Below are 12,975 nucleotides of genomic sequence, written 5' to 3' on the forward strand. Positions count from 1 at the left end.
TTTAATTAAGTGTCAATTTATGATTTGAGCTTCGCTTAAACAATATTATAGTTTGTAGAAATATAAAAAAGTAAACAATAAAAAGAAAAACTGTCTACTTTTACTGTAAAAATATTTTAGAATTTTGCATTAGACTACTCATATCTTCATATTAGTAAATAAATTTTATACAATAATATCCTACAGATTGTATTGCTAACGCATGGTTAACATCTTATTGACTTGAATTAATACTTACTAATATAAATGATAGCAATAATATTATTAAGTGAAATTAAAGATTTTATGTTATTAAGGATATACATTATAAACAAAAGTATGAAAAAATGTACAGGCCTCTTATTAAAAGTATTTTTTTTAATTAAATTTTTTTAAATATCGACACTGCTTGTAAAAAATTCTGCATACGCCACTGATCTCTACTGTATGCATTCTCTCAATATTCCTCATAGAAGCTTGCCTCAAGGATTTTATATGCTAAAGACGGAAGTGTAAGTCTTTACAATTTTCAAAAGCCTAAGAAAGGTAAGTACCTAATCAGTTCTTCTTCTTGTTTTAGTATGAAGAAACTTTGGTACAGAACTTGTAACTTATGATTAAGTGGAAGTTGGAAGATTTTAGGGCTAAATATGAAAGTGGGCAGCTACGTGTCATATTTAACTCATCAATTTAATAGAGTTAAATGGTTATACTGCCTTTATTAGCAGTATAATTCTTTTAAGCACATGTGCTATGAATTTTTTTGTAGAGATCCTAGATTTCGTTGAAGTGGAGGAAAAGAGATTTAATTTCAAGGCAGTGAGACAACTGATCCAAGCTGATCTCAGGGAGCAACCTATACTAAATGCACAGTTGCACAGACCCGAATTCAACATGCCTCATGAGATAAAAAAGCTACTGTGACCTATTGGACAATTGGCCACAAGAATCGGACTATACGTAAGTCTGGCAAGAAGTATTTTTTGTAGGAAATTTACTTTTTTCCCATCATTAAACCTGTTTTTAACCTTCTCACGAATGTAAAGATCTAAGGTTTTTTTGGCTTCCCTCATATTTTCCAATGAATTTCTCTATTCTTATGTTACCCATTCCTTTTTCTAATTGTTTCTTTTCAGGTTTCACGTGAAATGGTTGTATCAAGCCCCAATGTGTTGGAGCTCCCAAGTTAAACTGATTTTCCTTGAGACAATACATCAAGTTATGCGGAAGGACCAACAAAATTGTAAAAATTTTCCAACTTCGTGCTCATTTTGTTGGTTATTGGTGGCGTACCCGACTTCAAGACCAGCCAGCCTCGTTCGAAAAAGTCTTTTATTTTCCAACAGACCCAACATCCCCAAGCCACACACATGACCCACTTTATGACAAGCTAAATGGAGTTGTATTTTATGCTAGAAACTTCAAACATCACTCCAATTTTCGTCTCGCTACAGGGATAGATGTCTTTGGAGCGTGTATTTCCTAAACTTTTATCAGGCGTTTATCTGGACTTAGTAGAGACACCATTCAAGAATGACGTAGTTTGGGAGGTATAAGAGACAAATGAATGGACTAAGCCAACGTAAGATGCTCCTATAAACGTATTATTTGTTTCGTTGGTTGGTGTTCATATTTGGACTATGTTTGCTTTAGTAATCTGACTTGTATAAACCTACTATTTTATTTTCAGGGTTAAGGAGTATCTTTTCAGGAATCCTTCCTTGTTGTGCTTGGTAAGTTTTATGCATTCTCTTTTTTATTTCTTGTCACCTTTAAGTCTCAATTTTAAGCAAATTTGCTGACTGCCTGAATATTGTAACAGCATCAGGACTAGAGACCAGCTGCTTGGGAATTGTTCATTTATTTGGAAGCTCAGAAGAAAAAAGTATACAATAGTAGCCATTTTGCTTTCTGACTGATGTGGCTGATTATGCTATCGCTTTTGTCAACACTTTGTTATGTTCTTGTTTGTTCTAGGATTCTCTTAGTCACTTTGAGTTTTTTGCATTATTCTCCGGAACATTTAGACGTATTTTCTTTATTGATGTTGTAGAATTCTAAACATTCACTCACGCACATAGTCGAAAAGTGACTATTCCAATGGAAAACTGCATCTGTTTGACTTAAATATGCTTCCTTCTACTTTGTTTCCAGTAAGAGTAGACTGAACAATGCAGAAGTACACTGCCAACATTCCTAAAATTCAGTAGTAATGTTGGTGAAATCCAAATTCTCTATTCAACTGTTGGAGTTACAGAAATGTGTTGAAGTTCTTAATTTAATGAATAGGTTTGGATATGTGATGAATATTATAAAGACAAAAAAAAAAATTGTTACGTTTCCACCTCAAAGTGAAATATAGTATTTAGTTCTTTCTTTCATTTAATGCCTATTGGTGTTCCAAAAGTTCCTTTCCGAAGTCCTGGAGAGGAAGATGCATCTTGGGTTGACGTATAGTGCGACTTGTCAGATATATTGGGTCATATGGTTCCCCGTTCTCTCCCCCGATCGAGATATCCCCCGTTTCGCCCAAGAAAGATAAATTGAATCATCAAAAATTTGGAGCGTGAAGTGCAATTAGATCCATTTTTGAGGGGATTCATATTACTATTATCAATTAGAATAATTCAATTAGAATAATTTATGGTTGGCTTGGTTGGACTAAAAAAATGAAGTATCCAGGCTCCGTTTAGAAAAAACCCAATTGGATTGGTAAGATATCTATGATTGCTATTCATATTTTTTCTTTGTAAAGAGATCCTAATTGTCAAGCAAAGTTATCTCAACTCTAATAAATACTTGTATAAAATGAATTGAAAAAAAAAAAAAAAAAAAAAAAAAGAAATGGTAATGGAAGCATTTGTCCTATATTTAAAAAACCAAATCGGGCGGATCTTTACCCGGAGTAGAGCATAAACCTAAAAAGATGAAACAGACCCAGTCAGGAACAAGAAAATACCATCGCGGTTTGGATTCAATCTCGATGAAAGAATACATCAATGAGAAGTTAATTTGATAAGTTTAATGACCCTTTCTTATAACTTAGAATTTTCTAATGGAAAATCGAAAATATAAAAAAGCAGTCAAAACTCATCTTTATTGAAAAATCGAAGAAAAGCCCTTTCATTAGAAGTAAGAAAGAACCTTTCTAGAAAAAAAAAAGAGGACTGGAATCTATACATTGATTCACAATTTTTTGGAACCGTATGCATCAAAAGGCGCATGTACGGTTCCTAAGGGATACAATTTTACCCTAATCAACCGACTTTATCTAGAAAGATTACTTTTTTTAGGCCAAGGGATTAATAGCGAGATTTCAAATCAACTTATTGGTCTTATGGTATATCTCAGTATCGAGGATGAGACCAAAGAACTGTATTTGTTTATAAACTCTCCTGGGGGCTGGGTGCTACCTGGGATCGCTATTTATGATACTATAACATTTGTGCGACATGATGTCCATACAGTATGCATGGGATTAGCCGCTTCAATGGGATCTTTTATCCTGGTCGGAGGAGAAATTACCAAACGTCTAGCATTCCCTCACGCTTGGCGCCAATGAGGTTTTTATTTGAGAGAAAAAAGAAGACTATGCCTTCTCCATATGAATACTAAGTAATAATAGCATGGCACTTCGAATTCGATATGAAATTTTTTGAATTGTTTTTTTTTTTCAAAACATTAGATTCTGTATCGAGAGAGTAGTATGAGATAAGAGGTATTTCCGATTTGCTCTTATCTATCGAGAGTTCAGTTCAGCATCACAAACTTTTTTGTTTTCATGCCGGAGAGTTCTTAACAATATTTATGTTATGAAAGAGTACAAAAAAAAAAGATTTTTTCTTTATTTGATCGGATTAAAAATAAACTTTGGGATTGCTGAATCACAAAAAAAAAAAAAAAAATAAACATATAAAGCAACGGAGCCATCATAGTTTTTTTTAACTCCTCCGAAAGGAAGGATGGCAATTTGATCATTTACCCATCTGAGTCTAATAGATTCTATTTTTCTCTTTCTTCAATAGAAAGGAGAAAGGAGGGGGGTCAATTTTCTTGTAGAGCCGTATGCACAAAAGATGCCTGTACGATTGTTCAATTCTATCTTTTTTCTATTCTTTATCTTTCGTCTCTCTTTGCTTTATCATGCGAGATAGGGGAAGCTTTTATTTTGTTATATCATCAGGGTAATGATGCATCAACCTGCTAGTGGTTATTATGAGGCGCAAACAGGCGAATTTGTTGGAAGCGGAAGAACTGCTAAAACTGCGTGAAACCCTCACAAGGGTTTATGTACAAAGAACGGGAAAACCCTTATGGGTTGTATCCGAAGATATGGAAAGAGATGTTTTTATGTCAGCAACAGAAGCCCAAGCTTATGGAATTGTTGATCTTGTAGCGGTTGAATGAAAATAACATGGATTTCGCGCAAATCTGTGATTTGAGATTTTATCTTCGAATTGAATATTCTATGAAATAGAAGTAATTCATCATCATTCGGTTAGGATCAATCTAAACCAATCCATCATATTATGTATACGATTCAACATGCCAACTATTAAACAACTTATTAGAAATACAAGACAGCCAATTAGAAATGTCACGAAATCCCCCGCTCTTCGGGGGTGCCCTCAGCGTCGAGGAACATGTACTAGGGTGTATGTGCGACTCGTTTAGATCATGAGCTGGCACAAAAGCAAAAAAATGACTTTTATAGTATCAATGATCAGTACCGGTGAATGGGATAGGATGGAAAAAGGAACTCCATTCATTATTAAAAAAAAAAAAACTCTATCATATCCCTCTATTGTGTATGAAGTTTATGGTTTCCGTTGGTGTAAATCCAATCACCTGAATTTAAGATGATAAGAAATTCTCCATTGGTAACAAATGGTTATCCATTAAGCGGAGGAAATCTTATTTAAAAAGCATAAAACATAAAGATTAGGTAGGTTCCCAATCTGGCAAGAACGGACTAAGAGGGTCAGCTACCAAAGCAAACTTTCATAATTAAATACCGTTACTGTATAGGTAGATCTGATTGTGAAAGACCTATTACTGGATAATTCATGGGTAGAGCCAAAGCGTGTGAACTATACAAGTTCCCAATAACATTAATTAGTTGATTAAATATTAAATTAAAGTATAAAGTAAAGGCTCCGGTGTATAGAGAAGACCTCACCGTTTAAGAAGTAACCATAGAAACGAAGGAACCAACTATTTCTTTTATTTACTAGATTTTTGATACCTAGGAAAATACAATTTCTTATTTCTTTCTTATTTCACAGTGAAATATCTAATAAAAAAAAAAAAAAAAAAAAAAAAATCGTGGTCGGGAAGGTTAGAGTAGCCAAAGCCATTGGAATTTTGATTTTATACATTGGAAAAATCCGTTTTGTTATTAATAGACTAGGAAGGGGGAAAAGAATAACTGAAAGAAACGTAATCAATTAGTTATTCGTCAAAGTTTCATTTATTCAATGACCAGAATTAAACGGGGATATATAGCTCGGAGACGTAGAACAAAAATTCGTTTATTTGCATCAAGCTTTCGAGGGGCTCATTCAAGGCTTACTCGAACTATTACTCAACAGAAAATAAGAGCTTTAGTTTCGGCTCATCGGGATAGGGATAGGAAAAAGAGAGATTTTCGTCGTTTGTGGATCACTCGGATAAACGCGGTAATTCGCGAAAGGGGAGTATCCTATAGTTATAGTAGATTAATACACGATCTGTACAAGAGACAGTTGCTTCTTAACCGTAAAATACTTGCACAAATAGATATATCAAATAGGAATTGTCTTTATATGATTTCGAACGAAATCATAAAGGAAGTAGATTGGAAAGAATCCACCAGAATAATTTAAATGGAGTTCCCCGGAGAATGAACTCCGGGAAGGTAGAGTAGAAATTAGTATGAGAAAATATGCTAAAGTAGTCAAAATGAATGAACACGTTCAATTCAATAAAAAAAGAAATCTTTTTTTTCCGATTCATTTTTTTTTCTTACGACACGATACTCAAATCTAGATTCACTCAAATCTAGATTCTTGTAATTATGATTCAAGTGAAGAAAAAATAAGCCTATTTATTTCGGGCTTTAAAACTAGTAGTTCTAGCGGTCGACTCGGTTCTTTCAAATTGTTTCTCATTATTGAGAAAAGGTAACAAAGATAAAATACGACCTTGTTTTATAGCAAGAGTAATTAATCGTTGTTGTTTCAAGGTCAATCTATTCACTCGTCTTGATAATATTTTTCCTTGTTCACTAATAAATCGACTAATTAAACTCATGTTTCTATAATCAATTCGATCCCCCGATTGAATCGAGGCAAACGCCTACGAAAAGATCGCTTGAATTTAAGAAAAGGTCGCTTGGATTTATCCATGGTTTGTTTGTTTAATTTATTCCTTATCCCTAAAATCCTATTTCTTAATTCTAATTCATTTTAAATCCACCCAAAATAGGATTTTTAAAAAATAGGATTTGTTTATTTTCTATTTAAATATGTTATATATATAATGTCATTTTTTCCCCTTCCTTGAAAGGGTAAGACACAATACTCAATTTCGCTCTATTTCTTTATCTCCCCATGAATCGTATGTTTGTAACAATAGGGACAGAATTTTTTTCAATTCTAATCGATTAGGCGTATTGTGCCGGTTCTTTTGAGTAATATATCTGGAAATACATCTTGATACCTTATCAACACTGTTTCGGACACAACTAGTACATTCCAAAATCACCGTTACTCGGACATCTTTCCCCTTGGCCATGAACCTCCTTTGGATTTTTTATTTACTCAACTCTTCTATTTTCGATTCAAAACGAAGAAAGGATAAAATAGAAGTTACTAACTTGAAATCCAATTCTAAAAGTAAAAGATTAAAATCAAGAAAATAAAGTAATAGTAAAGCAAAGTCATAGTAAAATACAATGATTTTTCTAAAGTATATTTCAAATTGAAGTTATCATTTAAGTATCTTATATAATACTCTTGCCCTAGACCCCCATTTTCTATTCTACCCCCATTCCTCTATTATTAATATTCAGTTAATTCGAACTTGAGCCCGAACGTTGAATCCACTTTTTTTATTCTTTCTCTTTCCTCCCTTATTCTAAAAAGGGAAAAAAGAGAAAAGAGGGGGAGAGGGATTCATCACCAATATTTGATTGGATCTCTAATCTTCTTCATTCCTTCCCATGACAATAACTAGAATGAAAAAAAGGGGAATGTCAACGCATCCGGGAAAAAACGATTAATCTCTATCAATAGACCTGCTAAAGCCCCGAACCATAGCGTACTTAGTACTGGTGCCACAGATAGATATGTTTTTAGATCTCGCATTGAAAAACCTCCTTCTTTTGTATTATTTGTTGGAATAGATAATACATATATGATCAGATGCATATGTAGTTAAGGGCTGCTTAGAGTTGGACACAGAATTCCTAATTCAAATTGAAATGTACAATGATTCGGGAAATAAGATTTTCCTTTTCTTAAAACAGAAAAAAAAAAAAATATAGCCCCTTCTTCCTTACCGAGAATTTTCGAAAAATACTAATTTATTTTTACGACGGGTTCTGTATTTATATATTTTGTATATAATTGTATATAAGTATTTTCTATATAATCTATAAGAGAAGTCTTTTCCTTTACTATTATATGTTAAATGAGACCAAAAAGACGAAATGAGCAGAAAATTTATATATATCAATGGAGGAAATAACCATGTGGAAAACAAGACAGGAATTCTCTACAATTACACTGTGGAACAATTGAAGGGATGTGGCGCAGCTTGGTAGCGCGTTTGTTTTGGGTACAAAATGTCACAGGTTCAAATCCTGTCATCCCTACCTATTACTGCTCAAAGGAGCAGTAACGAGGGATCAATTGAGATCGCTTCAAATTGGACATAATCTTTGATTTTTATCATGCTATTCTAGTATATGCATACAAAATGTATTGGGGTTATGAGAAGAATTCTTTTGTTTACAGTCTTATCTATTCTGATAAGAAAGCGCTCTTCGTTCAGTTCGGTAGAACGCGTTGAGGTCTCCAAAACCCGATGTCGTGGGTTTTGTCAAATGGATCAAGGGTTGAAAGGGGTCGAAAGGAAGCTGATTAATTTGATATAAGTTGTTTGAAGAAAAAGAGCAAGTGAAGCGGCGTTTTGGGTTATGGAAGGAATGGAGGAGCCGGATATAAGTGTTTATCATGAGTTTAGGGAAAAGATGATAAAAAGGGGATGTGAGCCGATAATGCATACATATGTTATGTTGTTACAAGGGCATTTTGGGAAGCGAGGGAGGAAAGGATCAGATCCTCTTGTGAATTTCGACACCATCTTTATAGGAGGTTTGGTTAAAGCGGGGAAGACATCGAAAGCGAACAAATATGCAGAGAGATTACTGTACAGAAATGCTGAGGTGCCTAGGTTTGATTATAATAAGTTTTTGCATTGTTATTCCAATAAGGAAGGTGTGGTAATGTTTGAGGTGATGAGCAAAAACCTTAGAGAAGTTAAGCATTTTGATTTAGCTGATATATTTGAAAGGTATGGGGAGAAAATGGCAACTAGGGATAGGAGGAAAATTAGAACAACAGAGTCATGACACATATTCTTGCAGGTGCAGCTGAAGCTCTTTTCCCTTATCAATGCACTTGAACCTTGTGAATGGAATATCCCTAGTAGGGAGCACTTCCTCGTTTAAATTGTCTATACCTGACGTGAATCAAATAAGTCGAGCTAGTGAATTTCGAATATCAAATAAAATAAAGCACATGCAATAAAACCATCCTAGTTTGGAGCTAAACACTGCCTTAATGACTAAAGTTTAATAGTTGAAAATCTTTGACATATTTGTGATGAGAATATGCTTTTAGAAGAAGGGATAAGACATCTTTACCCCCCTGAACTATACCCGAAATTGCTACGACACACCTTACCTTTTTTTGAGTCCTATTAGCCCCTAAACTTTTTAAAACAAAATAATTACCCCCCTAAACGCTGATGTCCACTCTCATATGGGAGAGTGACATACACTCTCTGTCACGACCCTACCAGCGCCATGACGGGTACCCGGGACTAACCACTAAGCACCGCTCATACTATTACCCATCGTACTCATCCTGCGTTCATTCATTATTCTCATACTCAAAATCATAGGAAAACCATTTCCATTTTGAAACATATTTACCTTTATATACATAAGTCTTTCGGCTATCAAAATAATATATCTATACAATGAGGAAATCGTGAGACCATACTACCCACACATACGTATCTACGAGCCTCTACTAGAGTACTAGAGATATGGATGGGACAGGACCCTGTCGTGCCCAAAATATATATATACACAAAATCATAAGCAATGGCACCTCCGGAACAATGGGGTGCTCTCAAGTCTACTGATAACTCCTATAAATCTGGATCACCTCCCCGTCTACTGTGGGCATGAACACGAGCGTCCAAAGAAAGAGGACGTCAGTACGAGCATTGTACTGAGTATGTAAGGCATAAACAATAATAATACATCAATGAAATAGGGAGATATCAAATGAAGAACAACCTGTAACGGACTGTCAATTTTGATAGAAATAAAACATGATAACTCACTTCATAAACATCATCATATCATGTATGCATATCTATATAAGCTGCCCGATCATATAGGTACGGTGTGATCATCATTAGCCCGCGTCCGGGGTAACCGTATTATGCCGCCCACTAGTGGTGTCTGCCCATGCCATCTAGACATGGTGTATATGCTGCCCGCTTTAGCGGTGTCTGCCCGGCCATATAGGCGCGGTGTAATATCATCATTATGTACATCTCATAGGCTTATCATAATCTTATCATACTCTTATCATAATGCATGCATAGGAACTCAAAGATAACTATACTTTATCGGGGTGACATAAGGTCGTGAACCCCCGATTCCATTATGGAGCATTCATAAGCATTCTGCCTCACCTTGAAGGAATTAGCATATAAGGTGAGTATATACAATGAGCATCATCATTATCATTCTCATAACGTATCTCTTATCTTTATCTCATATGGCTCTTCATGAACATAGACTCATAATTTTTGGAATGTAAGAGGGTCATGGAGAGTAAGGGAAAATCATGCCATGGGAGTCATGCCTTAGAAAGAAGGGACTAGCCTTACATATCTTTTCGTTTAGCTATTCTATCGCTTGATCGTTCTCTTTCAATGCTCACGTTTCTACCTTCAAGAGAGTTTGTATTAACATTAGCTAATCGATTATATAATGTGCTTACTAAAGCTAGGGAAAATTGGGAAGCATTTCCTTTGTTTATACAACTTTCCTCATATCATATATCAACTCCTAAACGTCTATAATAACATTCACAACATTATAACCAACAATCTTCATTCATCTACATTACCCACATTTCACAATTTCACTTCAATTCATCCATAATCATGGTCATAATATACTATTACATTTACTCACAATATAGAGCTCATCCCATGTCCTTAATATCATTTATAATGTAATCATAATCACAATATATTAAGAATAATGACTCATCCCAAGCTACTACTCAAAATCTCATTATTCTCATCTTTGTAACCCATTATCTATCTCCTTCCATAATCTAAGTCTTTCAACCTCTCAATATCTTAAATAACATGGAATGATCATAAAACTTACCTTAGATAGTGTGGGAATGAGCCTTGAGTGGAAAGACTTTACTTGAGCCAAAACCCTAGTTCACTTCCAATGGAATTTCTTGATTTGGATGAACTCTAATGAGTTTTTTACACTTGGTTTTCTTGGTTTGATGAAGTTGATCACAAATCTCTCTTGAGTTCTTATGGAAGAAGTGTGGAGAGCTTTCTAGAGAGTTCTTGAAGTGTGGAGAGAGAATGAAATGAATTAAATGAGATTGGGTCCTTATATTAAGTTTTAAAATCTGTCCCGACACCATTCTACGGACCAACATACGGTCCGTATCTTTTATACTGGCCATATGTCTGGCCGTAGATTTGGTCCAGTGGAAGTCCCATTCTGGGCAGAACATACGGCCAGTATGTTTTATACGGCCAGTACGTTGGGCCGTTATGCCCATCTTTCCGAAGTTCGTCCTCGTTGACTCGTTTGATCTCCAATCCTTATGGAACCTTCTTAACACTTGTTTAACACCTCATTACCAATCTAAGGAACATTATAAATCTTCTCCAAGACATCATTAAGACATCATTAACTTGGTATTCGTAAATCTCTCCCGATACACAACGTATACCTTGCCTTTCTTGGCAAACTTTCTTCTCTTGCCTTGAACGTCTTTGAAATCTCAATTAGAATCATCAAATGTCATTTCTCACTTATCGAAATATCGTATACTTCGTGCCCTTCGTTAGTCTATTCACTGTGCATGAACGGAAAATTTTTTCGAGGTGTAACACTCTCCTTGCCACATGTATATTTATTTTATTTTATTTAAATTTTCTTTGCTTACTTGTCAATTTTTTAAAAAAAATGAAAAACTAAATTTTCTTTAAGAAAAATGAAAAATGGATATTTAAAAGATCCGAAAATTTGATTATAAAAAAAAAAATAGAGACATGGATTTTTTAAAAATATGGAAAACTTGATTATTTTTTAAAATGTCTTAAAAATCTTGATTTTCATGATTTCATTTTCTTAAGACACTTTTATTTTTCAAATAAAATCTAGATTATTAAAACAAACTGAAAAAAGTATTTTTCTTGTCAAAAAGTGAAAAAACTCAATTTTATAAAAAAAATGGAAAAATTAATTATTTTTCTTAAAATGTGAAAACCCCGTTTTTTTTTTAAAACTAGATTTGTAAAGAAATAATTTTTTATATTTTTTAAAAATAATTCAGTTTTTCATATTTTAAGAAAATACAGATTTTTAAGGAAAAAAAAATAATTTTTCCATATTTTTATGCTTCTCATTCTCCCAAAGAGAGCGAAACACACTCTCCTTGCCATGTCATTGCTCTCTATTACCACATCAGCATTTAAGGGGGTAATTATTCCGTTTTTAAAAAATTTAGAATGTAATAGGACCCAAAAGAAAAAAGTAAGGTGTGTCCTACCAACTTCCAATATAGTTTAGGGTGGGTTTAACGATATCTTATCCCTAACAAAACATCATGGTCATGCTTTTTAGTTGTCTAAAGTTCTTACTGTTTTTGTTGTCTTTTTTTATTTTGTCCTCTAACGTAAGAAAGTTTTGCTTGTACATTAATGCCTCATTTGTTTGCACTTAATGGAGGTCTGAATTTTAATCATTCATATTCAACCCATTAAGTGCATTTGTTTTACAAGTCTGAATCTTAATTATTCAGATCCAGTCCATTAAGTTCATTTGTTTTGTTTTCTTCTAAAACCTCTTAATGGGTCTGAATGAATCAGATCTGTAACAGAGTGTTAACACCATTTAGACTCATTTAAAATAATATGTCTCATTTCACAAAATCTTTCATGATTTCTCTTTTCATCAAAATTTCCACGCCTCTAGCTATCGTTTCTCTACCAAATATATTAAGAACTCTTGATTGATTAACTATATCAATAAAATTGTTTTCTTGAATCCATCAAAAATTTAGTTTGAAATCCTATGTGTAAACCCAGTTCTTAGCTTGATCAATTTTGCACTAGAAAAGTTAAAAATAGGAAATTCATATTATCAATAAAGTCCCTATCTTCTTTTCAACATTTAAAAGATCGCAATGACTCTATAAATTAGTGTTTCTCGAGATAATAACAAAGAATTTAAAAAAAAAAAAAAAACTTGAATACTACATAACCCTATAATCAAATTTGAAACTAACTACATAATACCAAGCTTCATGAAACAATAGAGAACGCTTACAAATTGTGTCAAGCATTGAAAAGTTTTCTCCTTTTTATCGTATTTTAATAAAGTTTCTGACTAGAAAATATCTTGTGAGATTCAGCCATAACAACTCTCTTTAAATCACTTTCAGTTGA

At 33.7% G+C, this 12,975-nt stretch overlaps 1 long non-coding RNA gene and 1 other non-coding gene across 2 annotated transcripts; both read left to right on the forward strand.

The window, feature by feature from the left end:
* Window positions 1–233: 233 nt before the first annotated feature.
* LOC132058577 (uncharacterized) lies at window positions 234–2,080 on the forward strand. The gene is made up of 4 exons (XR_009415342.1): window positions 234–1,222; window positions 1,326–1,561; window positions 1,670–1,712; window positions 1,808–2,080. It is a non-coding gene; the product is annotated as an uncharacterized LOC132058577 (long non-coding RNA).
* Window positions 2,081–7,760: 5,680 nt separating this feature from the next.
* TRNAP-UGG (transfer RNA proline (anticodon UGG)) lies at window positions 7,761–7,834 on the forward strand. Its single transcript has one exon. It is a non-coding gene; the product is annotated as a tRNA-Pro (tRNA).
* The last annotated feature ends 5,141 nt before the right edge of the window (window positions 7,835–12,975 follow it).

The sequence above is a fragment of the Lycium ferocissimum genome, chromosome 5, assembly GCF_029784015.1.
Source record: "Lycium ferocissimum isolate CSIRO_LF1 chromosome 5, AGI_CSIRO_Lferr_CH_V1, whole genome shotgun sequence".
Taxonomy (NCBI): domain Eukaryota; kingdom Viridiplantae; phylum Streptophyta; class Magnoliopsida; order Solanales; family Solanaceae; genus Lycium; species Lycium ferocissimum.